The sequence below is a fragment of the Miniopterus schreibersii genome (assembly GCF_964146895.1).
Source record: "Miniopterus schreibersii genome assembly, chromosome: 19".
Taxonomy (NCBI): domain Eukaryota; kingdom Metazoa; phylum Chordata; class Mammalia; order Chiroptera; family Miniopteridae; genus Miniopterus; species Miniopterus schreibersii.
The window spans coordinates 5,481,302-5,487,280 of NC_138119.1; positions in this window are offsets into that span (position 1 = coordinate 5,481,302).

Consider the following 5,979-nt stretch of genomic DNA (forward strand, 5'->3'; position numbering starts at 1 on the left):
AACCCCTCTTGCCTTTCTGAGCGGCCGGGATCAGGGAGAGGGCGTGGGGGAAGTGTGGGGGTGAAAGCTTGGCTGGGGTGCTCTGGGAGCTGTGGGAGTGGCTGGCTGGCTGGGGACTTGGGAGTATGAGGAGGGACGTGTATTCTCTTAGGCATTGTCTGGTCCTTGTAGCAGGCGTCACTGGGCTCCAAGTCCTCTACACATCCAATCTCGTGAGGGTTTCAGCAGCTCTCTGAGGAAGGTACAGTGGGCCCTTGAACGACGTGGGTTTGAACTGGACGGCAGGCACCACTTATACATGGATTTTTTTCCAATAAATACACAGCCTTCCATATCCGTGGGTTTCACATCTATGAATTCAACCAACCATGGTCAAAGACAGAATATTCCATCTGCTGGGAAGCCTGCACTGGCCTATGCCATTTTCTATGAGGGACCCGACCATTCAGGAGCTTTTGACTGCGTTGTTCAAGGGTCAGCTTGGCGTCCAGATTTTTGTCCAGGTTTTCTATTTGAGGAACATGAGGCTCCATTGATGTGAGGACGATGTTTGGTGTCCACTTGCCGGGCCTTGAGGGGGAAGTTCCTGCCCTGCCTTACTGCCTGGAAGAGCTTTACCTGTCAGCTCTGCCGGGGTGGGGAGGGGAGGCCCACCTCTGGGAAGGGCTGGGGACTGGGGAGGCCTGAGAGCCAGGCAGGGGACAGCAGGGGACTCAAGGGTTCGCAGGAACCAGCCATGTTTTAACTTGTAAAGAAGAAATATGGGGTTTGTTATTACCTATTTTCTCAAATTTCAATCTCAAATGTTTATTAAGCACCTAAGGAGCTGGTGGTAGGGGGAAGTGCTTCCTCTCACCTTACCCTCAAGGAGCACAGACACTGGCTTCTGGGGAAGGGGGGAGGCCCCACCCCCACCGCACCCTTCCTCAGCCTGGAAAGATGCTGCTCCCAAGGTCCCCCAAAGAACTTTCCATTTCCTTCTCCTGCCAGAGGAGACAGTGTTGTTTCAGGAATGGCCAGCAGGTGGCAGGAAACCCCGTCTATCCAGATCTTGGTCCCTGTGCCCTCTACTTGCTCCTTTGTGAGTTAGTTTGTTGAACGGAACTTTATTTTTTTAATTGGTTATTTTTTTAGAGAGAGAGAGGGAGAAAAGGAGAGGAGAGAAGGAGAGAGGGAGAGAGACCTATCCACTTATTGTTCCACTTATTTATGCATTTATTTGTTGATTCTGGGATTTGCCCTGACCAGGGATCGAACTCACAACCTTGGCTTTTCAGGACGACACTCTAACCAACTGAGCTACCCGGCCAGGGCTGAACAAACATTTATTAAGCATCCACCGTGACAGGCTCTGTGGCAGCGATGGATATACAAAGATAAGTAAACCATCCCCCACTGTCCTGAGAATGGGAAAGGGAGCAACCCCTCCTCCCCCCACCCCCCTACCCTGACCCCAAATCTCCTCATCTAGTTCTCAAACGGGAGTATCTTGGTGCTGGAAATGTCACTTGTTGAAAATTTCTTCAACCCTTTGGCTGAAGGTAATGCTTTTGGTTGCAATGTCAACCCTCCTGTTCCGAGTGCCCAGGATTGTGCGAATCTCTTAGAATATACAAAGATCAGGCAGGGGCCCCTGCCCTGCAGAGGCCGTCGTGACCTGACGTCAAAACCTGCCACTCTCACGCCCACGGGTGCTAGGCACACTGTCGCCTTTACTTACACTGTCTTACGTAGGAAGAAACCTGGGAAATGAGGGGAAGACTACATCTGTCCCTCAACACCAAGCACACCATTAAGGTTACTCCATGCCGGGCACAGTGCCAGCCGTGGAGCCGGAAGACAGTGCTGATCCACGCGTGGCTCCCTGGGTGGGAGCTGGTGGGTGCTGAGTCTCCCTTGTTCCCAGGCTGACCCAGCCGGGCAGAGTCCCTGGACCTCACGCGCACTCAGAGGAGCCAGAGCCCTGCCTTCCTCTCCAGACCGTGGCTTCCCCTTCCCCAGGACAGTGCTGGAGGGGCCCGGGTCCATCGGGACTAATTAACTATTCTAATGCAATGAACCAGTTTTGCTGGAATTTAGCCCAGGTGGGAGGAATCTGTACAGCTCTAGATGGAGAAACGCTGAGCGCCAACCAGTCTTGCCAGCTGGGCCCTGAGCTAACGTAAGTGTGTGCGCATGCTCTCTGGACGTAGTCTACCCTAGCAGCCCTGAGCAAGAGGGCTTTGGGGGTCCACTTAGCTGGCCCTGGCTCTGTGATTCCCACGAACACTGTTCTACATGCAAAAGCCACATGGGCCCCGCATCATTCTCTGCCCATGGCCCAATCCCAAGCCCAGCTCTGTCTCCCAGAGCTCGCTGCTGCTCCTTCAGCTGAAATCTCTTGAGGAGAACGTGCCTGTGAGCTGGCACTCAGGTCCCTTACAGTCCTTGGATTCCAGGTCCATGGTTCTTGAGGCTCTGAGTCCTGGCCAGGCCTGAGCTTGTGGCCTGCACCCTTCTGGTCCTTTCCCTTGAAGAGTTGGGCCATCAAAGGCCATCTTTGGAGTTCCCCAGAGCCCCAGATGCACCCTCACTAGGATTTTCACAGCAACCCAAACCCTGACTCTAGGCTGACCTCCACGGGCTGTGGGCTGTTCTCTATGCAGGGCCCTCCCCAGGCCCCTCTTGGGAAGCCTCTCAGCATCTGATTTGGAGTCCACCTGTCTCTGCAGGCTGCCTGGGGGTGGGGGTGGGATGCAGGGTTAAATCCACTGATAAGCAAACTGGAGGCTTGCAGCCTCCTCTCACCCTCCCTTCCCTTCTCCTTCTGTGAGGGTAAAGGCCCTATCTCTTCCCCTCAGTGATGATGACCGATAAAGCAATTCAATTAACCAGCTGGGGAGCAGGGCAGGCCTACAAAGGATGCTGGCTCCTTGACCCGACCCGAGGAAGAAGGGGTTGGTCCCTGGCAGGAGCTAGAATGCAGTAGGGGGAGGCATGAGCAGCAATGGATAGGACCTTGCCTTGGCAGCCATGGGGACTGCTCCTAGGCCTGGAGCCCCTCAAAACAAGCAGAGTCTAAAGAAGAGATTGGATGGCTCCTGTCACCCCATAGCAGCTGAACCCCACACCAAGCTCCCATGGGGAAAGGGGGAGGGGAAATGGCTTTGATGTCAGGTTCTCAAGCCCCCCCCCCCCCAGGGGATCAGCCTCAGCTCTGAGAACAAGGGTCTTATCTGAAGGGCTCTATAGAAGCTACAGGTGCTAAAAGCCCCCATCAGTGTCACTCTGGAATCAAACCTTTTCCTAGCCTTTGGTCAGACTTTTTTTTTCCTGGCCAGGGAAGCCAGCTGTGGCTGACACTTCAGCCTGAACTGGCTCCAAGACAGATGTTCCTGACAGCCAGAAGATGCCACGACACCCAGGGGACAATGATGGAGAAGAGGTGATAGCGGAGGAAAAGAAACTTGCAGATTTAGGAATTTCCAGCTGTAATTGCTTCAGTCTTGCTTAAGCCTGTTGGTTATCGAGGTCTTGGAGGAATGGAAGGCAGGCGGGATGAACTCAGCAGGCAGAGTCCCAGATGGGAGAATTATGCTGCCAGAGATACAGGAGGCCCTGGCAATGACAGGAAGTCCAGAATCAGTTGTCACCCCCGCCAATTAGCTTCTTTTTCTCACCACCACAGCCCAGAGCCGAGGTGAGATCTGGCGCAGGGCCTCCTAGCACCACCAGGGGGCAGCACCCGCACATCCACAGTAGACTCTCACTCCAGGCAGACCGGGCCCTCCTCCCCTTCCTGGGTCTCGGGCTTTGAGGAAATAGCATGACCTCATATACACAGAACTGATGGGGACAAGCCCTGTGACGCCAGCTGCGGTATACCGAATCCCCCCGAAAACTCCAGAAAGGCCCAGGTAACAGGTTAGCCCAGAAAAAACATTCAGCAAGTGCTGAGGCCTTTTCTGGGGCCTGTGACCTGAGGCTGAGCTCCCCAACCCAGGAGCTCTTCAGTGCCCTGAGTCAGGGGCCCTCCGACCCAGGGCACCTTTATCCGGCTGTGTCTTCCAGGCGGGGCCCTCTGATTTCCTTGGCTCTTCCTGGGCTCCCTTACCCTCAGCCCCAGCTTTCTGACCTCCCCTTCAGGCTTCCTTTTTCACTGGCAGCTTTCTCCCTCTACCCATCTCCCCACGTGTCTATCACCACCTGCAAACCTCGCAGAATGAAAGGACCAAGAGGGCAGAGATTTCCTAGGGCAAGGATGGGGCTGGGGCTCTGTTTTATTGATTGATTTCCAGTGCCCGGAACAGCTTCTGGCACTTAGTAGGCACTCAAGAAATACTAATTGAATGAACAAATGACTCAGGAGTAGGATGGGTTTTCACCTCTCCCGCCCACCTCTCCTTTTCTTAGGATGACTGAGTTCAGGCAGCCTGAAGAACTGAAATCCGGGAGAGATCCCGAGGGAGTTTGCCAGTATCTGACCAGGTAGGAATTTACAGCTATTCATTAGTCGGTTCATTAATATCCTCGCTACTGTTCTTCCTTCCTCACTCCAGCTTCTGGCCACGCCTGGGTCTTCTCTTTCCAGTCATATTTGGAATTTTTTTTTTTGCTGCAGCAAACTCAAATGCAGACATCCGGTCCAAGAGGTGGGGGGACTAGATACAAAAGGGGTGCCAGTAAATGTGTTTCTGACTACAGTCCAGATGGTACCCACCTCCTCTGCACATTAGTATAGATTATCAAAGATCATTGTCATTTTGGTTTTCTGACCTCATTATTAGGTAAGACTTTTGCTTATAAGAATCCCTTGGATTGGCACTGGGCTTTTGACCCTTCCTCAGAGCACCCCCAGGCCCGTCTCATTTGTCCCAGCATCGCCAGGTACTCCTGATCTGGAAATCGATGGCGCACAGGTGTCCAGGGCAGGTGTGCCAGTCACCTTGCATTTCTGCCTTATGATCCTCCTCACATCATCTGACGGATATGGAAGCTGCCTGAAACTGCTAAAAAAAAAAAAAAAAAAATGAGGCTTAATTTAAAGATGTAGAAGAGGTTCTGGACTTAAAAACAAATAAAAACAAATGAATCTGGACATTGCTCTTGGGATGAGGCCAGTAAAGTCGGTCAGTACCTAATGTTTTGGGCATGGCAGCTTCTCAATCACTTAGCAAACAAGTTCTCAGAGGCAGGCACTGTGGGAGCTATCAAGATGAAAAAGCAGTGCCTGGAAGAGCTCAGGGTCAGAGAGGTGCATAAGACATAAAAAAGGGCAAAGTCCAGTTGCAATGAGTGAAACAACAGTGGAACCAGGAGCAGGTCACAAGGCAGGAGAGGGCACTTCTGTGTGTCCCAGGCAACAATGAACCCTGGCTTAACTTAATAATCTTTCAGGCCCACCCACCATCAGGAGCTGGCTAGGTCACCCGTTCCACCACGGGGGGCTTCCGTGAGTGTGACAGGCGAGCTAAGCGTCAATACCAAGGGCCTCTTGGGCCTGGATGGGCCTGGAAGGCCCAGGATGGGGGCGGGGTGGTCAGGCAGCCCCAACACCGCGTCTGGAGCAGGAGGGGGCTGCTTCCTCCTCGACACACTCTCTCCATTCGCTTTCTTCCCCCCGCCTCCAGGCAGCCGCAATGAAACCGCAACAAAGCGACCAGCTAGGCGGGGAGGGGGCGACCGAAGCAGCCAGAAGGGGCGAGCGGAGGTTAGAGGTCAGGGGTGGAGAGCGCTTCGCTGTCACCCGGGCTGCAGTGGGAGGAGCTGCGGGCTCGGAGAAGGGGGGCCGAGAGCGGAGGGGGCGAGAGGGGAAGGCGGCGGAGGCGCGCAGGGGGCGCGCTCGGCTGGGCGCTGGCGCCGAGAGGGTTACGCGCCTCTGCCGGGCTCGGCTCGGCGGAGAAAGGCTGAGGTCTGGGCCGCCCGGGTGGGCCCGGTCGGCCGGGCGCCGCGCCCCGCCCACCCCGCCCAGAGGAGGGCGCGCCCGGGCGAGGCGGGGCC